The following is a 26439-nucleotide window of genomic DNA, read 5'->3' on the forward strand; positions in this document are numbered from 1 at the left end:
TTTGATGCGGTCGTAATGTTCACGTCATGTTGGTATTATTAGAACGTATGTACCTTTTGTATTATTCCTACAATGCATAATGCATGCATGCAAAACTGTTGTTTTTTTTTGGATAAATGGAGGCTTTAGGAACGGGAAAATGATTTGCAATAAAAACAATGTAGATATATAGCTAGATATAATTAGTATTAGCCAGTTGATGAAGTAGGTAAGATTGAAGTTACAAGGTTTCTTCAAATAATAAGGGAAACATGAGTAATTGTTCTTATGTTGTAAAATGATAGTTACCCGGTTCATCCACTCATGTCTTCAATTGATAGGTGATTGTTACAATATTATTCTCGGCAACGGCTGACACTGTTAAATAATTAGACTCGTAACTCGTGCCCTATGGTCATACAAAAATTAAAATATTGCTAAGAAGTCGTAACTCCATAGTGAATTGTGATAGACGGTCTATGGTCATACAAAATATTGCTTTAAAACTTGCTAGCCTTATTCAGGTTGACAAAGTTTCTGAAATAATTGTTCATTCTTTCACATTTTGTAATAAAACATCAAAGAAGCCAATTAGCTGAATCAGCAAAGCGAAAACGGAGAAATACAAACGAAGGAAACTATCTCGAAAGTAAAGGGAAACAACTGATTTAATGAACAAATGTTATGGACCCAGTTATACGAAACTCGTTAATAATTATTTAGTAGACTAGGGACGTCGATGTAAGTAATGAAACCAGGAATTAGGATTCTGTTATTTTTAATTCAATATTAATACACATATTTTATTCCAGTCTAGATCTTAGATACAGAATTTTAAATTTTGTTAGTCTCGCTCTAACTCAAGAACGGCTGAAACGATTTAAGTAACTAATTTTAGTCTTAAAATGTTGGTGGAAGTCCAGAGAAAGTTTATAAGTAATATGAGGAAAGTGATACGTGATACCATAGACTTTATTTTTTATTCGTCCCGGTCGGGACAGGCAAAGAGAGCGTTGCCCATACAGCCATGATACCATAGACTAAGGAATAACTTATTCTCTATTCTATCTATGGTGATTGGTGATACCTTGTTCACGAATCAAGTGTTGGATTATTTTTACTTCTAATTTGATCGATTCATCACATCCATCTCGACAAAGTTTAATTTACGTCATTAGATTATATTTTAGGATGGTTAACGATTAATTCGTGAGTCGTGACTGTGACTGAACCGTTTTGGATGCGCGCCAATGTTGAGCGCTCGGTATGCGATATAAACAAATTACCCCTTGCAAATTAACATTCAATTACTTCTGTACGATTTGTATGAAGCCATCAAAGAAATACCACTACTGTACTATCAGAGAAGTTAATTCATAGGCAGATGGCGGACTCACGTAATTTCGTCACGTTATGTCAAACCCATTTCCCAGCTAAACATATCACTAACTACTGTAAGTTAACATTGAATTGACATGGCCCGAACAAATGAAGTAAGTCCACCTGTCTATGAATCAATTTAATCTTGTTATGTAAACACGAATTCTTTAGAATCGGTTTCTTTCTACGGAAGAATAGACAAAGGGACAGTTAGACAATGGAAATCCGCCATTTTGTCGATAAAATTTGTCAGTAAGTATGTCCATTCTTCCGTAGAAAGAAACCGTTTCTATGGTGACCATGCTACGCAGGCTGCAGGCCTATCATGGCCTATGTGTTGGCCCATGATTACATGATTACATGCCACGATTGTGAAGCTGCATAGCAGGCACAATCGACGGCAATCATAATAATATTCTACAGCTTCTATTGTTTATATTTTGTTTTCCTAAATAAGGAACTTAAATTGCATTCAAATGTCATTTTATCACCTTACAGCGCATTCTGGTTTTTAGCATAATACGCCCATAGAAAAACTTTTTTATTCAAACACTAGTCACTACTCACTAAGTCACTAGGCACTAGCTGTATCAATTAATTTCGCCCGCTGTACATAATTGAGTCTGTTTGGACGCTCTAGAAGTAATTAATTAAATGCGGGCCCGTAAGACACATGTTGTGAATTGGAGATCGCCGTGACCTCAGACTCGTGACTATCGGCGCGGCCTCGCTAGGGCTAACTCCTCATATCTTCTGTGATCCTGGTATCTTGCCAAACTAAATCATCATCTTTATACGGAAAAGAGGGACGGACTTTCACTAAATGACGCCCGCAATTCCGTTGCGCCATAATTCGTTTATCACGTGGGAACCGTACATTATTTCAGGATAAAACCAGTTTAAGCGCGACCTTCGTAGCATACTTTAGTAATTATGTACCATAGATAATACAATATAAATAGAGATTATAATATACTTATGCTACGAGAGTCAACGGGGGCAGAGTATAGGATACTTTTTAACCCGAAATGAATAATAATGTTACAGCTATAATTAACGTACAGTCCAATCCCGGGGCTCAAAGTATCTTCATACCAAATTTTAGCAAAATCGGTTTAGCGGCTTGGGCGTGAAAAGATAACAGACAGACAAACACACTTTCGCATTATTAATGTCAATAAGAAATAAACTGCACCATCTTGTATTGTATTTTCATTATATTAATAGTAGGTACAGTAGTCAGTAGTAATGTGTCACCTGTCTGATCAAAATCAACCAATACCGCCCTGCACACTCCTCGCCCCAGTAGGCTTAGCATGGTCACCATAGAAACGGTTTCTTTCTATGAAAGAATAGACAAAGTGACAGATTGACTTAGGAAATCCGCCATTTTGTCACTAAAATATAATATAGTACGTCTATTCTTTCCCGTTTCTAAATTCTAATGTTGTTACTTGTTATGCTAAGCCTACCGACCCTACTGACCTAAAAATCGAGCACTGTATATTCCCTCTCCTTTTTAAAGTCGTTATTATAACCTTTTGATCTTCATTTAGAAGGTTTCCTCATAATTCTCAGAAGTTTCCATCGGTAACCCTACGCGAGACTTACTAATAAACACCTACGAAGCACCGCACGTACAACGACGCTCCGTGCGAACACAAATTGCTTTTGTTCGCGACGGACGTGTTCTGATCCACAACGTGTGATGGACCTACAATACAGTAATTACCTTGAGATTACAGTTACAAATTACAATAAACTTTCCTTGGTTTCTGAAAGGAGAAACGCTGCGTGAAAGACAGCTTTAGCATGTCCCTCGGGCTCCCTGAGAATTGAGTATTGAGATCTGTCTATCCTGGCGATACCTATGTCTCTGGCACTCGATACAGTGATGGGAATGTAGGGTGGGCCAAAGCCCGTGGAAGAAATGCTTAAGAGTGATTGCCGTAGTTTCTTACTACGTTAGAATATAAAAAGCGACAGATACACAAACAAATCTGTCTCTTTGTCCCTATTTAATATGTCATTCTATTCGTTCAGATTTCTAGTCTAAGTCCATACCATAAAGTAAATATACCTAGCGAAAAAGAGCAACAATCTCGAGCTGTCAAACCAAACCAAAATTGGTTTTCATGTGTGTGAAAAATATTTGTACGTATACACTTACACAAGCATGATTGAACATGAATTAATTCTATGAGATTAAATTGTCAACGTGCGGCACGTGCCGACTGGACGTCAAAAAAGAGCGCTGCTGTCATGTATCACACGTCTCTTTTTACCACGCAGTGTTACTGATAGTGAAATCTCTCTTGCTCAGGCTTTTGTTTCTCTATTTCGCTAGGTATATTAACTTTATGGTCCATACTAATCAGCTGGAATTTGCTTTCATTCTGTATTATTTATGTTTTGTTTTTTCCAGGTACTTACTGAATGTTTCTACAGTCTACACACTACACACATCTGACATCTAAATCGATCTGAAAAGGTAACAGCCTGCCAGACACGGACGTAAAAGCCAGACACATTTTCGCATTAATAACAATCAAGTAACCAGGATAAATTTCAATTTATACTGCTTTAAATAGCATGCATTTAATAATGATATTAATAATTAAATAATAATTATCCTTTAACCGCATAGTTTTTAAAGTATTTGAAACTCGCAAGGTGCAATTTCTGCAATTTTTCCATGGCATTGTTTTGTTCTTTAATATTCAAGTAACGTATATGTATGTCATTACTCATTAGTCATTACGAATAGTAAATACTTCAATTGAGTTGACAAATGACTTAATGTGGTTGGCTAAACAGCACGCAATGGAAAATCTTAGGTAGGTACTTACTTACTTAGTTTGCGTTGAGAAAATCATGGGAAAATAGGGTACTTATTGTTGTAGTTAAGAGGATACACCAGGGGCTAGAGAAATGAAAAAAAGCACGTGTAATATCTATAGCTGTCTCCCTTACCTCAAGCCCATACCGCAGAACGCGATAGAGACAACTGCAGAAAATCCAGAAAATTAACGATTCGTTGTCCCCTGATTCCTTCTCCAAAACTTAACCGATTTAAGTACTTTTTTCATTAAAGATTAAAAAAAGGCTTGAGCTGTGTTCCTATGTTTTGCTTTTTTTGTATAATCTAGTTAAATCTGTTTTCTGGACGTTTGAACACAGCGGAAAATCTGGCCATTTTTTTGGGTTTTTGAACGTTCATATCTTATTTAATAATTAAATTATGAAAAAAAAGAAAACATAGGGACATCGTATTAGTGGTCGTAGATATTCAGGAAAAAAATTATAACTCTACTAGCATTATCCAGGGAGGAAACAGGGGACAACGTTTGTATGGAAAAAAGGGCGGTGTGGACTCCTCTTAAGTCGAAATAATATTTTATCTTCTGAGTGTAACAAAACTCAAAACTAAGTGATAATACTTTAGTTTAGGGGATGTGTTAGTCCCCTATGAAGAGTTATACAAGACGGACTAGACCGTAGCCTCGTAGGTGACTAGTAGCTAAAGATATTTTTATTATATTATACATAATATTATAGGAAGTTATGTTGAAACTTGAAAGTGAAACATTTTTTTATACAACTCATATAAAACGGGTAAAATATTTTTGGATGCTAATTTAATAGCGTACAAAACTCGTATAAATCCATATAAGCAATTTCGTGCCCTACCTTAGTCATAAACACAGTTTTGTTTTTTAATTTGAAGAAAAAATAATCGGCCAAGTGCGAATCGGACTCGCGCACGAAGGGTTCCGTACCATTATAGAGCATTTTTTTTTGTTTTTAGTATTTGTTGTTATAGCGGCAACAGATATACATAATCTACTCTCTAGCTATTACCGTTTTTGAGTTACAGCCTGAAGACAGACAGACAGACGGACAGACATCGAAGTCTCAGTAATAGGGTCCCGTTTTTACCCTTTGGGTACGGAACCCTAAAAACAATGTCTTAAAATACCAAGGCACCATAAGCGGCAAGAAGTCGACTCGTTTGGAACAACGCGTGGGTCGGCACTCGGCGCTTATCGAACGATCTACAAACGCGATTACATAATACACAATCAATCTTTATCACAAAGGATAACTGTCTATTTACTAAGGATTTTAACGTTATTACAGACCAAATGGAAAACCCCGAATTGGGGAACTATGCCGTCTTCGTCAGTCCACCTATCATACAGGCTTCTTACTCTTTAGATTCATGTTTGAAAACTGCCATGAATGCCAATATAATGACTTTCTGTAGTATGAACTGTTAAGGCCCCAGACCCCAGTACACAATGGCCCATGTTGGCCCACTAGGCCACTACAGGCCATCGCCATTGTGTACAGGGGGTAATGGTATATGATGGCGGACAATTGTCAATCGTGGCGCGCAATCGGGGAGTTGTCGGTTTTTTGGGCACACTTTAAAGGAATCGTGGCGTAGCGTGGCCTGTGGTGTTCACACAATCTGCCAGTGTTTAGTTCGTCACCGACCGCTGACCGGGATAGTGCACTTTTTTGTTGCGTGCTAGAACTACTAACTAGACTTTTTAATCGTCCGAAATGGTCATGGTCAGCAACTCAGCATCCACCATCGCCTTTTGCGCTATTTCTTTTTTATAACTTTGTGACAGTACACATTTCTGTAATACTTGTAAACAATAGGTATATTATATAAATAAATAGCCGCAGCCGTAATTACTTCTACGTCCATCGCAAGTGGTTTGCCAGGCAGCAATGAGCCATGCGCCATTGTGTGAACTACAGTTGTGCATTGCAAAGCGTGGCCCATCACAGGCCATTGTGTACTGGGGTCTGGGGCCTCTTCACAATGGTCCATGCTGGCCCACTACATCTACTACAAGCCATCGCGGTCGCCATTGTGAAGACGGGGTAATGGTGTATTGATAGCGGACGACAGGCATGGGTCGTGGCGCGCAATGGCGTGGCCTGCAGACTGCAGTGGGCTATCGTGGGCCAATGGCCATTGTGTACTGGCTGCTTGTGAGTTGCGTCAACTTACTATAACGATAAAAAAAATCAAGTTAACAGTCAAATCTCTCCGGTTTAGTCAATGAATTGCATCATTTTACAATGGTTAAAGTTACGCCATATAACCGTAACCGGTCAATTTTGGCTGTCATGTCAATGAAAATTAACCTAAACCAGTTGTTTTATCATATTTAAGTTAAGTATAGAATTTAAAAAATACCTTGTGAGTTGTGATTGTCATTGTTACAGTTACTTACTTACTGCTAAAATTAACCTGCAGTAGCTATAACTATGTGGTGCAATTTTTTTTTTTTTTTTTTATGAAATAAGGGGGCAAACGAGCAAACGGGTCACCTGATGGAAAGCAACTTCCGTCGCCCATGGACACTCGCAGCATCAGAAGAGCTGCAAGTGCGTTGCCGGCATTCCGAAGGGAATAGGGGAGGGTAGGGAAGGGAAGGGAATAGGGGAGGGTAGGGAAGGGAAGGGAATAGGGGATGATAGGGAAGGGAATAGGGTAGGTGATTGGGCCTCTGGTAAACTCACTCACTCGGCGAAACACAGCGCATGCGCTGTTTAACGCCGGTTTTCTGTGAGAACGTAGTATTTCTCCGGTCGAGCCGGCCCATTCGTGCCGAAGCATGGCTCTCCCACGTATTTACTTTTATAGTGCCAATAATTGAGTGTTTTAACAAATCTGAAATGTGCTGTAGATTTCGAATGTCATTACTTACAGATATTAACATAATCCCAACATAATATGCTAATGTATCAGAATTAATTTGTCTAATGTATTCAATGATTTATTATCTAGATTTTACAATGGTTGTGTACGATGTTGACATTTTATTTATGGCTTTAGATGTTACTGATTACAAGGCCCGAGGCGAATAGTAAACTTTCAAAAACATTCGGCAAGTATTCGGTGATAGTCTTATGCGTTTTCAGTTTTCACCAACTACTGACCAAAATATTAGTTTGTTATTATTTTTAGCAATATTCCGCGAAATAAACTTCCACCTTTAAGTAAATTAGTGAGTGTACGCATAGGTATGCGTACAGCACCTCCCTCCTCCCACACTGCCTATGCGTACACTCGCATGCTCTTACCTGCAAACACCACCACCACACAAGCAATAATATTGGCAAATCCATGCAAGGCCCCTCACCACCATGCAGGTTGAAAATCTCGACGCGCGTTTCGCCCCAACACCGGAGCATCCTCAGGATGTGGACTCTACGAACAACGTCCGTCAATATAATAATACCAAACTAATTTTTAAGCTGTGGATTTCCGCAAAGTAACGCCTGATTCCATTGACTACTGACTAGTCACTAGAATCTAGAATCTAGATCATCAAGACTACCGGTATCTTAAGATTTTTAAGCCAAAGACAAGCTCGACCTTGCATGGGCGTATATAAGGGACCCACCCCCCTTATCCTGGGGCTCCGGACCGGCTCCGTAAAATATTTTTGATTTTCTAAACACGTTGCCTATTTGCTGTTTGCTCCTGCGGAACCCTTCATGGGCGATTCCAACTCGCACTTGGCCGCTTTTTTAAGATAGGGACCCCCCCCCCCCCCCCATATCAAAGCTATATATACGCCCGTGCGACCTTGTATAGTTTGGTATACGCTGAGTAAGTCCATACTAATATTATAAATGCGAAAGTGTGTCTGTCTGTCTGTTTGTTACCTCTTCACGCCCAAACCGCTTAACCGATTTTGATGAAATTTGATATGTAGAAAGTTTGAGTCCCGGGAACGGACATAGGATACTTTTTATCCCGAAAAAATATATACAGTTCCCGCGTTATAAACGAATTTGTGTGCTCAGTTGCGGTCTTCAATCTTCATCTAGTATCTAAAATAAGAGGGTAAAACTGTTATAAGTACTTAATATGTTTGCTGTGAGTTTGCATATTGGCAAATCTGAAGTTGCCATAAATCGTCCCATATAATGACGATGTTTTGAACGTTCGCCAAAAGAGTTTAAAGCAAATTCAACATCTTTAAATATGAGTACTTCCATTAATATTTAATAGGTAGGTATTTAGATTTAGGGTACTTATCAAAATTCAAAGAGCTTTAAACTAGGACTGGACGCTACCGTTTTTTGGAGAAAAATGGCGTGAAATTAAACGGTTTACAAGTTACAACTTGCACTTGTTAAACTAATATGTATTCTGTGCTTGCACATAATATTCAGTACTAAATATATAATCCCACCGAAAACATTTTCATGTAAAAATGTTGCCAAGATGAGAACATATTATAGTTCGTGGTGTCAAAAAATAGTGAGATAATATCAAGTTTCTAACCTTACATGCTCAACCCTAAATCTAAAAACCTTAATTTTACACTATAGCGCGGCAAAATACTTGATAATATTAATAATATATTGTGTCAGCCGTACGAGAAGAATCTAGAAACTCTACACATTAGTCAAAATCGGTGGCCTGGCCATTTTAAAATAAAAGTTATTAAGTACAACAGAAAAGTAAATATACTTATATTAAGTTCAAATCCTGACGAATAACAAAATTGCCAAGACACCGATTTTGACTAATGAAAATGTGTAGAGCTTTTACTTTTTATTTAGATTCTTCTCGTACGGCTGACACATTATATTAATCAAGTATTTTGCCGCGCTTTAGTGTAAAATAAAGGTTTTTAGATTTAGGGCTGAGCATGTAACATTTTGTGGTACACTTTACAGAAAAACTATCACGCTTTGATTTTTGTGCTTTAACATAGTAAATAGTAATTTTTATTTATATGTAGATGTGTTATCATCAGTCAGTCAAGGTGTGACGAACTGACGACGCGAGCCCTCACAAAGCTCGGCTTTTGGCTAGTTTATTCCCTTTGTCAAGATGACGCTAGAAGGTGAGGCATAGCGTTTTAAATAAACACATTAGTATGAGGTCGGTGCGGCAATATCAAAGTGTAGAATTCCGCATGAGCAGCGCAAAATATAAATATTGTGTCGGTGGAAGGATCAAAAGTGATTTGAATGCAGAAAAGGTTCGCGAGCTAGGGTTGCCAAATACCAGAAAATTATATTGACTTTAGCTGTGATAAATACCAGAAAATTATATTGAGTCTGTAATGTAAATTGCAAGCATTCATCTGATTCGGAAATATGTAATTTAGCCTAAAAGCTACGGCTAATTTTATATTGTAACTAGATGTTCCGCACGGCTTCGCCCGCGTAATTTAGAAATTTCACGGAACCCGTACATTTTTCCGCAAAAAATAGCCTATGTCCCTTCACGTGGTCTATTCTTCATGTGTGCCAAATATCATAAAAATTGCTCCAGTAGTTCTTAGTCCGGGTGCCATCGCAATTCTCATACAAACGTAATACCAAGATCATTTCCCATACGAGAATATTTACCATATTTAAGTTATTATTCAGCTTAAGATAGTAATTACCTAGGTTCCTGTACAAATATTAACTGCAAAATATTTACATACCAAAAAATATGAACGATTATAATTTTATATTATATAAATATTGTACATACTCCTTACTAACTTTTGAATTTAAGGATGGCTTCGTGGACCACTTGGAATGCCCTCAGGCACCACCAGTGGTCCGCGGACCACCGGTTAAGAACCACTGCTATAATCCATTGAAATTTGCTGGTATTTAATTGCGTTTAATTCTACGTGCTATTTATCTTTATTTTAAATATTATTTTTTATTTATAAGTAATTCATAGCTGAAGAGTTTGCTTGTTTGAATGCGCTATTCTCATGAACGAATGGACCGATTTTTATGATATTCGGTATACAATATATTGAGTAGAGTGAATACCGCCGGGAAGGACATAAGGCTAATTTGTGGAAAAATGTACGGTTCTAATGCCTTATTTAAGAGGACTGAGCCGCGCGTATTAATATAGGGTGGGTTACCAGAGGCGTTGTTATAGTTAGTTTAGGTTAAGGTTATCGTCAAATATGGCGTCCATTATGGACTTTTACTAGGGATTTGACAGTCCATTTGACATTTTCTTATGGTTAAAGTTACAGTTAAAACTTAAAGTGAATTGGTGCAAGTTGCAACCCAAGCATTATATTTTTCTTTTATCTGACAAGTGACAACCCTATAATATGAGTTTCACGTTCCGCACAAAATGTTCTGTCGATGCTGGCGTAGGGAACGGATATTGTAATTCGTTATATAACTCCAATACAAAAAATATTTTGTCAGATATGCATGAAACGGGCTAGGGAAATCGCATGAAAATCAAACAAAATATATATAATACATATTATTTTCATATTTTTAAATTGTGAAACAAGAGTCAAGAAGCCAATGTTTAAATGTTTTGAATCCATACTAATATTATAAATGCGAAAGTGTGTCTGTCTGTCTGTCTGTTACCTCTTCACGCCCAAACCACTCAACCGATTTTGCTGAAATTTGGCATGGAGATACCTTGAGTCCCGGGAAAGTACATAGGATAGTTTTCATCCCGGAGAAATGTACGGTTCCCGCGCGATAAACGAGTTTTGGCGCAACGGAGTTGCGGGCATCATCTAATAATTTATAAAAGTTTTTAGTTTTATGAGTAGAAGTTCATAATAGAATTTCGTAGGACAATACGTACTACGTAGTACAGAAAAATGTTATTTTATAAAACGTACGGTCCTACGCCTAAATAAATTAATGGTGGGTTGCACCAGAGGCGTGGTTAAAGTTAAAGTTATGGTCAAAGTTATGGTTATAGTTAAGGCTAACTTTAACTTAAACCTTAACTTTGATCACAGAATTTGACAGATGACAGCTGCTGGTCCGACAAGGCTTGAAATGAACGTGGGCGGGGGCGCTGCTGGTAAAGAGGAACTGTCAAAAATGGCGTTTTTGTATGATGACAGCGTTAGTTCCTTTTTTCGCCACGTTCATTCAAAGCCTTGTCGAGCTCAAGGTTATGGTTAAATATGGCGTCCATTTTTTACTTTAACCAAATATTTGACATTTTGCATTGTAGTTAAAGTTATAGTTACAGTTATCGTTAAAGTAAGTTGGTGCAACCCACCCTTAATGTGTTATTTGTTCATAAAATATGTTTTTGCCTACTACATGTTTACTAAGGGAAAAGACCGCTAAATTATAAATACAAATAATATTATAATGGTAAGAAACAAGCAAATATTGCGAGAGATTAATTTCTACACGTGTATCTTCTCCGAAAAAGAAAAAGCCCGTTCAATTATTCCACGTACCGTATTCGTTTGAAAATCATCCCTATGCCCTTGTATTAAAACCCTGTTAGAGATAGAACAACTGTGAATATGATTGTGGGAAACTCCTGAACAAATGTTTTGCGTTGTAGTCATCAAATAGATTACGCTATCTAAATATACGGTCCTATCTAAAGATAACACAACCATTTAATCTGCAATAAAACAATAATTATACTTAAATAGAAAATAATGCGCCAGGTAGGTACAAATTACAAGACTTGTGTAAGTATGTATTTTCTTAATGGGTACACTTTTATAAAATTTCATATTATAATATAAACGTGGGAGAGCCATGCTTCGGCACGAATGGGCCGGCTCGACCGGAGAAATACCACGTTCTCACTGAAAACCGGCGTGAAACAGTTTCGCAGAGTGAGTGAGTTTACCGGAGGCCCAATTCCCTTCCCTATCCTCCCCTATTCCCTTCCCTTCCCATCCCCACCCTCCCCTATTACCCTATTCCCTCTTAAAAGGCCGGCAACGCACCTGCAGCTCTTCTGATGCTGCGAGTGTCCATGGGCGACGGAAGTTGCTTTCCATCAGGTGACCCGTTTGCTCGTTTGCCCCCTTCTTTCATAAAAAAAAAACCTACATACTTATAAGTTATAAATAATAATTATATGTATAAGTAAGTAATATAATTTTATGTTCTCGAAATAAATCTGTTCTTATAAGTTATAAGTAATAATCAGGATGATAAAGTAAGTACCTATATAAGATATACTTACCTCAAATGTGACTGACCGACTGACTGACATAGTGATCTATCAACGCACAGCACAGCCCAACATAACTTATGGGCTGCGAATAATAAAAACTAGTATAAAATGGGGGATGAAAAGTATGAAACTTTGTTAAGAGGATTCCACACCGCCATTTTTTCCATACAAACGTTGTCCCCTGTTTCCTCCCTGGATAATGCTAGTAGAGTTATAATTTTTTTCCTGAATATCTACGGCCACTAATACAATGTCCCTATGTTTTCTTTTTTTTCATAATTTAATTATTAAATAAGATATGAACGTTCAAAAACCTAAAAAAATGGCCAGATTTTCCGCTGTGTTCAAACGTCCAGAAAACAGATTTGGCTAGATTATACAAAAAAAGCAAAACATAGGAACACAGCTCAAGCCTTTTTTTAATCTTTAATGAAAAAACTACTTAAATCGGTTAAGTTTTGGAGAAGGAATCAGGGGACAACGAATCGTTGATTTTCTGGATTTTCAGCAGTTGCCTCTATCGCGTTCTGCGGTATAGGCTTGAGGTAAGGGAGACAGCTATAGATATTACACGTACTTTCTTTTCATTTCTCTAGCCCCTGGTGTATCCTCTTAATTTTAAACCGATCGGGCTGAGACTTTGCATGCATATTGCATAAAGCTAGTGCCTAGTACTATGAGACGTAAGCATCCCCTAAGAAAGGATTTCGATAAATTCCACCCAAATAGGAGATGAAAGATTGTTAATAATACAGTACTTAATACTTCTTAACGCGAGCGAAGCCGCAGGCAAAAGCTAGTATGTAGTAAGTCTAGTACCTAGTAACATAATAAACCCCATCGAATGAACTGACAGAGATGAAATTTAATATGTTACAGGTAGGTACTTTGGGTCCCGGACCCCGGTAAAGGGCAAAAGATATTTACAATATATTTGATTTGTGGCATAATATTGTGTAGCTACACTCTACAGCATGTTAAACGATTTTAGATCAACGAACCTTTTGGGCATCATCTAAATTACTTTTAACTTTCCCGTAAGATTAAAATAACGTAGAGCAACACTGAGCAACATAATTACGCGGCTCCCAGAAACGTAGGTTCAATGTATTCACAACCTCAGCAAAGTACCGCAAGAGGGAAACAGCCGACATAAACACAGAGCAGGTGACATTTTGTAATTACACAATTATTTTTATGGAGCCCCGGTTGTTTTAAAAATGTGAAAATAGCTTGTGCAATAAACGAAACGTATTTGTTCAGGCTTTTTAATGGCTAACATTAATTTTTCGTTTTTGTTCATAAAAGTCCTTGGTATTATAATATCTATTGCAACATTTGCAACCTCGGAAAAAATAAAACTTAGGTTGGGTTGCACTTACTTCTAAAATCTGTGGGTTGCACTTGCACCAACTAACCTTAACTATAACTGTAACTTTAACTTTAACTACAATGCAAAATGTCAAATCTTTGGTTAAAGTTAAAATGGACGCCATCAAGACGCCATATTTAACCATAACCATAGAGCTCGACAAGGTTTTAAATGCACGTGGCGAAAAAAGGAACTAACGCTGTCATCATACAAAAACGCCATTTTTGACAGTTCTCCTTTACCAGCAGCGCCCCCGGTTATTAAAATGAACGTGTCATTTTAATAACCTTGTTGGACCAGCTGTCATCTGTCAATTTCTGCGGTCAAAGTTAAGGTTAAAGTTAAAGTTAAATTTAGCCATAACTATAACCATAACTTTAACTTTAACCACGCCTCTGGTGCAAGTTGCAATCCAACCTTAGTGTTATACTTTTAAAATAGCTTGCGATATTTAAATAAATACTAGTTTAAAAACTAGTAGTAACAACAACACAGCTGCAACTAAGTTAATAACTTAATAACTCTGTCTGCACAAATACTAAAGTTAATGACTACAAATGTACGTGCGACGAAGCGATAGAGTGATGTTTGGACAATACAACAAAAAACTTCCAGCAGATTGCAGGGGTAGAAAATTGAAGGGGATCTAATGTAACAAAAAACGTCTAACATTAATTTTTTATAAAATAAGGGGGCAAACGAACAAATGGATCACCTGATGAAAAACAACTGCCGTCCATGGACACTCGCAACATTAAAAGAATTGAAGGTGCGTTGCCGTAGCATTCATGCCACAGATTAAGGATAGATTCATGCTAACCAAAAATGAAGAAACAGATAGTTAATATAATATGTGTCAAATAACTCATTATGTTTTTTTTTAAATCCAGTTGTGGTGACTGGTGTGTAAATAATATCCATATTATACCTATTACTTATTAGATATACTAATCATTAAACCCGGGTTATAAAGCCCAGCTGAATTCTCCGTATTACCGCGGTATGCGAGGGGCAAAAACTGGTATTGTCGAAATTGTTTGGGGCGTTAATAATGCCCGTTCCTCACACTAGTCTCACCCCCGGTTGTGGTTTTTTGTTTTTTTTTTCCAGTCATGTAGGCAATTAATGTGTTGAACGGTTTACAATAAGTGATATGGTTTTTAGAGACTATAAAGTAGACCTTTTTCACTCACGAACCACTTTCGATGCCAGATGGAGAGACATTCTGATTCTGAAATCCCCTTGACTGGATTTATATGCGTCGGCGAAGTGATTCTGAGATCTCCTAGACTGGATTCATATATTATGCGTCTGCCCTTGGTCCGCCCCAATGCGCGGTTTTGCGGCTACAACGCGAGATAACAGTTATAGTAAAATATATTTTAAAGCTATTATATATTAATTTTTATAATAAGTAATTCATAAGTTATCAAAGTTAAAACTTTAGTTTCATTCTCAATAATAGTTTGAAGCTATGAATAAAACGCGTTCAGTCATTAACTCAAAGGCAAGTGAAGCCAGCTGTAATATTCCAAACGAAGGTATCATTAAATAGTCATTTCTATTTATTCAAATTGACGCAGCGTATCGGAGAACAGATCTAACCGAGTATTAATCGACTCCTAAATACGGGTTTATTATTTCAATCCGACTTTAAGTGAGCATTAAAACTAAGTCTTGGTCTTACTTTAATCGTTCTAATAATATCATTATGAATTTATGATTCCCTGATAGACATAGATAATATCTAAAGACTGGGTCTTGCAACCTTTATTCCCCTTGGGCTTGGATAGTATTCTTTGTTCATAAACATATTGTTACTAAAAAAGTCAAAAAAGAAGATGACAGCTGACAGCTTACTTTTTTAAAAATTTTTTTTATTGCAAAAGGTTTCGCCTGTCGCCTTTTTTCAGTTCCCAATAGAATTTTGTGCACGATGCTCCATGGTCGTTGATAGTTTCCGGTGTCTGTTACGAGGTATTGTTTGATTAGGCTGCTTCCATCCGGTCGACCCGACCTACCTACATCGATTTGTTCTGTATTGCCCAATTTTCAACCTTGGTTCCCTAACATAGGGCATGATTTTGTATAACACTTAGATTGCTATTCAGAATCTCAAATTGTCTGACACTGACGTTTATATTACAATTAATGGTTTCATAATGCGATAGTTGTGTTTAATGTTAACATACCAATTTGTAGGGGTGTTATTATCATGCTTTTTAAACCTAGTTTTGTCAGTAATCACCTTTAATCTATCTATAGAATATAGATTTAATTATTTTTAATATACTAAAGGATACTTCATAAAAAAAAAACATTACAATATTTTTCATACAAAATTTTGACTTTTCATTCAGCCATAAGTTTTCACTGACAGGGTATTTTTGATTGCGGTCTGGTTATATTGATTCACCCCCTTACTAATAAACGTTGTATAAGCTTTGAATAGTTATTATACAGTGTTTTGTTCTTGTCACACAAGTGACATTTTTAATTGGATTGAAGTAGACAAAACACTGTATAACTATTCAAAGCTTATACAGCGTTTATTAGTAAGGGGGTCAGTATTTAGTAGACAATTTTACTATATTATACCTAGGTGCTTTAAATTTGGAATTAAGTAGTGGTGGTTTGGACCAGACTCCATACATTTAAAAACATACTCCTTTTGTACTATTAAGATTTAAGTATTAGATACTAGATGGCCCGGGGAACTTCGTATCACTTTTTTCCACCATTGGAAACCACACTGGATTTACCCAGAAAATTTAAACAGTAAACACTAAAATTAGCCATATCGGTTCTATCGTTCTCGAGTTTTAGCGAGAGTAATAAGATTTTTAAATTCATTTCATTTATACTAGAAGATTTGATCTCTCTTGTATTTTGCCGTATTTTCTCGTATTAGGCTGCGTTTCCACCAGTGATGTGTTTCTTTTCTCTGTTTACGATCCAATAGCAGCGCTGCGCTGAGCGATGTCATGGCAAGCTCACTTCAATGTAGCGATTCTATTGGTTCTCAAATACACATTCCTCGCAAGTCGCAACCCATCTCTGGTGGAAACGCAGCCTTAAATGGAATAAAATTTTAGTTTATAAGCAGGAGACGGTTCTTAATTCTTATATTATCTCGAATACCATTCATGTTAGCACATAGCCGTAGCCCGTATAAAATATCGCTCGCCGCCGCTCGAAATTTGATAATGACATTCTACTAGCATTGCAGCTGAACGCAAACGTTCACAGAATTCACCTGAGCATCTCGGATTTAGCTGACGACCGGTCACCGGACTACTTCTTAAGAGTCGGGTGCCATCGCGGTATTCATACAAACGTAATACCAAGATAATTTCCCATACGAGAATATTTACCATATTTGAGTTATTATTCAGCTTAAGATAGTAATTACCTAGGTTCTTGTACAAAGATTCATTGCAAAATATTTACATACTAAATTGTAATCGTTCATATTTTTTAATTGGTACTTACGTACTGTGTTTCGCCGAGTGAGTGAGTTTACCGGAGGCCCAATCCTCTACCCTATTCCCTGCCCTACCCTCCCCTATTCCCTTCCCATCCCTACCCTCCACTATTACCCTATTCCCTCTTAAAAGGCCTGCAACGCACCTGCAGCTCTTCTGATGCTGCGAGTGTCCATGGGCGACGGAAGTTGCTTTCCATCCGGTGACCCGTTTGCTCGTTTGCCCTCTTATTTCATAAAAAAAATGGGAAATGATCTTGGTATTACGTTTGTATGAGACTAGTGATGGCACCCGGACTCTTAAGGGATTATGGGAGCCTGGTAGAAACTAGAATAAATATTATTTCCATGTTCTGGGTGCACGGTAGTGCACCCGCCGAGACGAGCCAAGCGATGATATTATGTATTATCAAATGCGAAGGTGTGTTTGTTCATTGACATTAAATTTGACGTTTGTTAACGCTTAATGAAATAGTTTGACTTTTGAAAAAATAATATACTTACTCAAAAATATTCAGGGATTTGCAGAGGGATTTTGATTTTTGACTAGGGCTGCGTTTCCGCCAAAGATGTGTTGCGAGGAATGTGTTTTTGAGAACCAATAGAATCGCTTCATTGACGTGAGCTTGCCGTGACATCGCTCAGCGCGGCGATGCTATTGGATCTTAAATACACATTCCTCGCAACACATCTCTGGTGGAAACGCAGCCTAACAGGTTTAGGCCCAATTTCACCAACGACTGTTAAAATTAATGCTCGAATTAGTATCACGTTAGCTCTTTCGTTTTACATATGAATTAAAAAGAAGACATGACATTTTAACAAGCTGTTAACACTAACAGACGTTGGTGAAATTAGGCCTTAAAGTCCAAACGTTAAAATTACCAAAAGCAAAACATAAAATGCAATTTTATGTTTCTAAAAACTGTTATTAAAAACATTTACCTGTACCTATTCTACTGTGAAAAAAAACAATGCTTTTGTTTTCTCTTTTATATAATTCAAAGCCGACCGCAGCTCAACAAAAGAATATGAAAAATATCTTCTCGGTAGCGGTACCGCATTGACTGCGATATCGGATATTCCAATATTACACGTTGAATAAAATCTTCAGGTTTTATCAGAGGAATTGTATCTTGTTTGATGTATTAAAATTTAAATCGCTTTGTTGATTCGTGATACTTTGGAAGTTTGTTACTACTATGTTACCCTAGCTAGTAACATAGTACCAAAAGTATTGAAAGAAAAAAATATTATGTAAAACATTTTAAGGAGCATTTTTTAAATAAATTGATCAATAACACTTCCACTGCGGGTGGGGTCTCAAATTACCCCATTCGCTTAGTTAATACGTATTTAATACCTAATATCTTGACTTGAATCAACATTTTTGCGTTACCTCTTATCAAGATTATCGTTCTGATTATTGACTTCTTAAGTCTTAATACGGCAAAAGCACCGTTTAGCTTCCAACACTTTACTTTTAATTAAACTAGCAACATTAACAGCAGTTAAAGCTTCAAAGGAATGCAGTTCTGTACAATTGAATTAAAAACGAACCCACGAATGCAATTATTTCAGACATTTCATGTTTAACTGCAATTCATCGCAATATTATGTTATTTAACTCCGAGAAGCGTTTTAAACCGCCTATAAACCGCCCCGTAATTATTCGTTTGTTTAAAAATGTATTACACAAATAAACTTTACGAGTCGAGCGTTTAAACACAACTTTTTATTATCTCACATGTTTTTGTGGTCTGCACATGCTAGCTGCTAGCACATGCTCCCATATCGTCAATATAAAATTAATTTGCCCCGATTTTACAACCAATAAGCATACGCTATAAAACGATTAATTTAAAACGACACATTTTTGTGCGAGGGCGAGTTGCGACGCTGAAATGTCGTTATGAATAAATATGCCTCAATCAGAATGATATAACAACGGCGAACATTTTGTTATCCCTTCATGCATAAATGTTTGTGTAATAATTTTGGAAGCCATGTTCCCGTGGGTCCCCGCGCCCCGCGCCCCGCGTCGCCCCGCGGCCTGCACACGCGGCTGCGGTATCGTGTTTCTCTTTCTGACTTTTATTTTTATGAGCATTCGACATGCCATGCGTTTACGTTCGACGCAATTAATAATAATTAATTTACATTAAATATTACTGAATTTCTAGTCATCACGATATTCAAACGACGTATGCGTGTCACTGTGACATTATTTGCGTGTAAATTAACACTTTACTCTTCCATTTAAGTGGAGCGTAAAATTACTGTTGCGAGGTGAGCATCAGTTTGTCGGAGCTTCGGACAGACTTGTCCCCGCAGACATACAGCGCGCGTTGAGCGTTGTTCGTTTTCGTGAAGTCAGTATTCGAGCAGAGCGCGTACCCGACGCGCGTACGTTGTTGCCTTGTTGGTGTTTACTGTTTTGCTTGTGTTTGTGTGGTGTTTGATACAGAATTTTTGTTGTAGGTGTACCACGGATCGCAAGGAGGATCGTTGGCATGGTGTAGTGATAGTGTAACGTGTCGCTCGCGCAGTGCTAGTGTTAACCAAAGTGCAACAAAGTGATAAATGGATTGTGTCTGTTTGGGATTTTCATCACCGGTCATCAATAGATCCAGACGGGAACAGTAAGGTCCTTTTATTAATAGTTCCAAGTATCCAGTTACTAGTTTTTATGGTCAGAACCACGAGACGAGACGCAAAATGTACTAGAAAGATAGATGATAATAATAATTGGTAGGTTCTTTGTAGCTCACATTAAATTAGGTAATAAAGTTCTTTCTAGAAGCAGGAATGTTCATCATAAGCTATGTTTCTGCACTGTTTCTGTATTTCTGTATAACTTTTGGCTCGTCTCGTGATTTGAACCATAGTAGTTCGTAAATTGCTAATCGACGATCTGTTTTATTGTTAGTGGGGTCTCTTATTCAGATCACTTAGACATTCCTAAGGTGGTCAAAGGTTAGTAAAAATGTACGATTCTTAGTTACTTAAGGGCTAAGGATGATCGATGATTAGGTACAGCTTTATGCTTTGGGGTACCTATTCATAAACCCCTAAGGATGATTGCTGGTCAATGCTTTGGGGTACCTACGTACCCCATATTATGCGAAGATTCCTTCTGCACAAAATACAGCAGCTGAATATACTGTATAATATCTATTCAATAGTGCCTTTGATTGACTTTCGTCAAACGGTAAGGTCTATTGTCTACCTATGAATCGATAATAAATTACAAATTACAATAGAGTGTTATGCAAAAGATATAATGCCATTTCCCCAGTACCTATGTTTAATATTTCCTATTTTACATAATAATTTTTGCGCTTTCTAAATAACAATAAACGTAAGGCACTTGAGTATGAACTGTATTACCATATTATGATGGGTTGAATGTTGTTTAACACGTTGAGCGCCATGTGCATCCATTTGGAAACACAAAGTGCCACCTCTTGAGGCCACGTGTATCTTTTTGGAAACACAGGCAGTGCTACATTGCGAGGCCAGTGTTTCCAACAGGATACACATTTTAGTACATTTTATAATGGAAACTGATTCGTCTGGCCTCCACGGTTGTTTCAGTTCGAGTGGGTTCTCTGTCCGACTCACAGGTCGATAATTAGGTATAGTAAAATTTAAAAACATTAACAAAAAAATATTTTTTCAATTTTTTTTATAACGGTTTTTACTTTTTTAACTTGCAAAATCAATAAAAAATCTTTTTTTCTTGTTATGTTACATATCTGTGAACAAAAATAATAATAAAGAAAAGGAAAAAAAAAAAACTAAAAAGGAAAATGTGTTTCCGAAAGTATACACACGTGACACCGCCTCTGACGAAAATTTCTACACAAAACGTTTTCAGAGGCCTTGTGTATATTTGGCACACAAGGAAAATGGGGGCAAATCAAGGAAATTTCTGTTTTATTTTACATGATTTACCAAAAAAAAAATGTCCAAAGAAATGAAAAACACTGTCTTTAAGCTTGGCGATCAACGTTTTAAACATTATTATGTTTAACGTTTGTTTGTCAAATATATATTTTCTGTGTTTATGTAAACGGATTGTTAGGGTGAAGGGTCATTTTACATAGCAAAACTGAATATTTTATACTACACAAAAAAATACACATAGGCCAATTTCGATTTGTTTTGGCCTGATATCAGTTCCAATTTTGAGTTTAAAAAAGCATTTTAATTATTTCAAATATTATTTTGTAATCAACTAAAAGGAAAACATGACACTACGGAACTAGACTCAAAAAAATTTTTATGATACTTTGGCAGTATTATCTAAGTTACGTATACTTATAATAGTAACCTTCCACTCTGCTAGATTTTCATGAATCTAAATCTTTACCTAAGATAATTGTCTAGAACAGCTGACAGCCTCCCCTCTTACGATCGTAAACTGTCCGCGCACGTTGTCGTCACACTGTTTAACGACTGCACTGTAATCACTAATCATTGCCTTCTAGGTAGTTTCTGAATCAGATTTGGAATACTTATCTTCTAAAAGCTGTGTTTAGTTTAAAATTATTCTCATCAATGTCACGATTAAAAATTAAGTCATTTCGAGGAACCATTGAAAAAAACATGTAACGCTCTTGGAATCGGGGGTAATTTTTGACCCCATAGTAGAGCGATACAAACAGAAACTAATTTTTACGATGATTTTTTGTCAACCACTTTAAAACTTTAAATCAAAACAAACTCTTCTCACTTCTATTATTATTATTCTACATGTAACTTATTCCATTCTTTATTCAGCATCTTATCAAATTATTTTAAGCTGACTTTTAACGAATTTATTAATGCTACTTAATTATACTTAATACCTACATATATTATTTTATAAGAGACGTTATTAACATAAGTGAATAAAATGAATTTAAAACCGTCCCTAAGGCCCAATTCACACCGGATCGGCAGCGGCTGGCAGCGGCGCGAAGAGCACTTTTAGTGTGAAATAATTTTAAACTTTATTTACATACTTATAACTACTAGTATCGCTTGAAAACTTCAAAAGGGCTCGAGGCGTCGCGCGCCGCCGCGCGGCCGTCGGCGGAAAGTGCTCGCGGCTCATGTCGGCTCCATACTAAAATTTCTTTAAAAAATTATTACTCCCTTATTATTACACGTAGATGAGGCTTTTTACATTTTATTATGTAATAACAACTAGGAGAACATATTTTAGCCCAAAAAAATTACATCTGGAAATTCAAGTTCCTATGTCTATAAAACTCGACTGTGCGGCACTCTGGAGGTAGCGCGCGGCCGCCAGCGGCCGCCCGCGGCGACGCGAGCCGCCTCTGCCGGCCTCGCCGCGCCTCGCCGCTCCTCTTTGCGCCGCTGCCGGCCTCGCCGCGCCTCTTCGCGCCGCTGCCGGCCTCGCCGCGCCTCTTCGCGCCGCTGCCGGCCGCTGCCGATCCGGTGTGAATTGGCCCTAAGTATTTGTATTGTGTACCTTGTATGGACACGTTTTACGTTTAGAACAAAAGGCTGTTTTTTGTGCCAATAATGTTCAAATGTCGTTAATGGTTTTTTGTTCAAAATGCATGAGTACATTGTTATATTTTCCTTGTTCTTTTCTAAGATATAATCAGACATACTGCAAACGATTCTTTTTGCGAAAATAAAATCAATTTAAGTTTTTTTTAGACCCCACAATATTATGTTGTTTTACTGCTATTACTGATCCAACACATCCATAGCCCAGTTAAGCTTTCTCTTATTTAAATAACTCGTCGCGCCAATTTTTCGAGGCCGGCCCATTTTATAATTTGAAAAAAACCCTTTATTGCACAACTTTAAAATTTTAGGAAAAAGGTCTGGTCAAAATTACCGATTATAACCCAGATAAAAACGATTTTTTTGGTTTAAACTTAAAACAAACAAATTCGTATTTTTTGTACGAGGACATAAATATAAGAAAAGTAAATTTAGTAAGTAATCGTTGTTTACGTTACCTAACTGGCTATCGGTCCCTAGATGATAAGATGTTCTCAAATCAATTCGCTCACCTTCAACCAAGGAAACAGCCATTGAGCATCCGTCCCGCTCTAACAACAGTATCTTTATGCGAGGAGGGAGATAGAATAAATCCTTTTTATTTCACCAGGGTACCTTATTACAGGACGCGTAATGCTATGATATTCTTAACCCAACGCCTTTATTTGCTTTTATTGTATAAGATTTGTTCTTGTTCTCCTTTGACTCCCTTCAGCATTTGATTTCAAATCATATAGGTACCCAAAGGAGTTATTATTTTTATTAATTTTACACCACATTTATCATTTCGGCCGTAAGGACGATAAAGGGGCTATTTGAATAGTTGTTATTAAATCACAAAGTTTTAGGAGCAAATATAAAGTTAAGTATACGAATTAAATACATTTTAATTTATGCTGTTATTATTCAACGATTTTTTTAATATTTCCTACTCCCGAGAATTTTTCACATTTCCTTAAGCAACCGTTTGTTTGCCAGTAGAAAGAGGGCGGATACTGGACTGTTAACGATTTTTTTCCACTTTTAAACTTTACTCATACTGTACTTATATTTTACCAATATTTTACAAATGGATCCCGAAATTGGAAAAAAATCTTTGAATACTCGTAATATTTTTGAAAAACCTATCTAACGACACCCCAGACCCCACACGGTGGGGTGGATGCGAAAAAAAAAAACAAATCACCGCTTGACGTGTAGGGGAGGTAACAAAAAAAATTCAAGAAGAATGTTATATTTAAATACCATTTTGTAGGCATCATTAATTTTAAATATGCATTCATGCCGAATTGCCGGCTTTGTAGGCCCTATAGTCTCTGAGCAAAACCGCGGACAGACAGACGGACGGACAGACCGAAACTGTCCTTCCTTGTTGACTACGGAACCCTAAAAATCCATGGTCTCGTCACTCATCAGGTTGCAATGTAAACTGACCCTAAGGCCGGCATAAATAGTCAGTACTTATATGCGACCAGCGACCCGGTCTCAACTCTCAAGACGCGGTTCGGCTATATGATTGGTCCAAATTTTGACAGCCAACCAGTCACAGAGCCTGACCCGTGTCTTGAGACCGAGACGCATCTCGAGTACTGACTATTTATACTGGCCTTAGTTTGTTTTAGCAATCACGAAGCACCGCTTGCGTGACACTTGTTACTGTCGTGACGTTCAGGTTTTAATTAATTCACGAAGATGTCACTGTAGAGATTTTAGGTGCAAGGTAAGGTCAAAACTGGCACGATCATAGGCTATACTTTCAGATTTTGTATGACCTAAATGTGCTAGACAGTAGAGTGTACAAACTAGGATCATTGTCATTCCTTATTTAAAGGAGAATGGATATATAAATGTATGGAAGCTTACCCGACCACCAATAACGACGAATAATGAATATTTATTAGCGAGACTTACAAAAATATTTTTTCGTAAGTCTCGATAAAAATCGAGAAGAGCTGAACCGATTTGGCTAATTTTAGTCTTGAAATATTCGTGGAATTCCAGGGAAGGTTTATTAGGCCCTCCTAATAAACCTTCCCTGTTAGTGGTACAAAATTAACCGGGTCACCTAGTAATTTCTAGGGTTCCGTACCCAAAGGGTGAAAACGGGACCCTATTACTAAGACTTCGTTGTCTGTCCGTCTGTCTGCCTCCAGGCTGTATCTCAAGAACCGTTATGGCTAGACTTCTGAAATTTTCACAGATTGTGTATATCGCCGCTATAACAACAAATACTGAAAATAAAATAAAATTAATATTTAAGGGGGGCTCCCATACAACAAACGTGATTTTTTCGGCCTTTTCGCTCTATATCAATAATGGCAAGAGGTAGGCACTTGATATTTTCACAAAGGCCTTAATTATATGCCTACTTCAATATTTAAGAATAAAATTAAAATAAAATATAAAATATAAGGGGGGCTCCCATACAAAAACACAATTTTTGGTCTATGTTTGCTCTATGACAGTACGAAACCCTTCGTACGCGAGTCCGACTCGCACTTGGCCGATTTTTTATATTATTTTTATACGTATTACATTTTCATTTATCATTTCCACTCGTACAAAATAAAGAGACTTGTAGAGGTCTAAACTTAAAGGTCTTTAACCTACCTGTCCCTATGGGACTTGGGGATTTATGTTAGAAGACATTAGCTGTTAATTCCTAATTGCTGTTCGTGTGTACTTTACAATTTACATGGTACGTAATCTTTGTTTATTCTTGACTTCTCAAATCTATACTAATATTATAAATGCGAAAGTATCTCTGTCTGTCTGTCTGTCTGTCTGTCTGTCTGTCTGTCTGTCTGTCTCGCTTTCACGCCAAAACTACCGAACCGATTGTAATGAAATTTTGTATACAGATAGTCTAAAGCCTGAGAAAGGACATAGGCTACTTTTTTACTGGGAAAAAGGGTTGTAAGGGGGTGAAAATACGAAAATTTGTTCAAATTAAGTTAGTTCCAAAAATTCATACTAGATGGCGCCGTGCGTCTCTTACATCGCGCTAACGCTTGCCCAACATCTTTCTATAAGAGGTGGTATCATCAAACATTTTAGTTCCGATTTTTTCGATTGTTATTTCTTTTTTACGATATTTAATAAGTCAATACTTTTACTTTATATTAAGTATATACAGTGACGTAACCTTAAACCTATCAATGATAAATAGTTTATGGGCAAGGTTGTGTAATTGGGGGGGGCTAAATAAGCTTTAAAATTTGGCATAAAATATAAGTTTGATTTAAAAATATATATATTATGTGCACACTGCACAGCTGTTTTGATTTAAGGGGTACCAGGGTTTTTTTTTTATAAAAGCTTTTGACACCAATTTTGTTGACATCGCGCGCTATAAACTGAAGTCCACGCGGACGAAGTCGCGGGCAACAGCTAGTAACTTTATAATTCTCAAATCTATATCTATACTAATATTATAATTGGGAAGAGTTTGTTTGTTTGTTTGAACGCGCTAATCTCAGGAACTACTGGTCCGATTTAAAAAATTCTTTCAGTGTTAGCTAGCCCATTTATCGGGGAAGGCTATAGGCTATAGAACATTACGCTGTGACTTTTAGGAGTAAAGAAACAGAGGAAAGTGTGGAAAAAACGGAGGGAAATTATTTGAAAGGGCTTATTCGAACGCGCTAATCTCAGGAACTACTGGTCCGATTTGAAAAATTCTCTCAGTGGTATATAGCCCATTTATGGAGGAAGGCTATAAGC

The 26439-nt window shown here is 37.1% G+C and overlaps 1 protein-coding gene across 2 annotated transcripts in view; it reads left to right on the forward strand.

The window, feature by feature from the left end:
* Window positions 1–26439, forward strand: part of LOC121737352 (zinc finger protein 608-like) — a 175631-nt gene that overhangs the window by 26676 nt on the left and 122516 nt on the right. The window contains exon 2 of one of the 2 annotated variants that reach the window (XM_042129015.1): window positions 19672–19832. The gene's annotated coding sequence lies outside the window, so the exon portion shown is untranslated. Of the gene's footprint in view, window positions 1–19582; window positions 19833–26439 lie in introns of those variants that run through there. The other variant, XM_042129016.1, reaches the window with a different exon arrangement.

This window comes from Aricia agestis, chromosome 20 (assembly GCF_905147365.1).
Source record: "Aricia agestis chromosome 20, ilAriAges1.1, whole genome shotgun sequence".
NCBI lineage: Eukaryota > Metazoa > Arthropoda > Insecta > Lepidoptera > Lycaenidae > Aricia > Aricia agestis.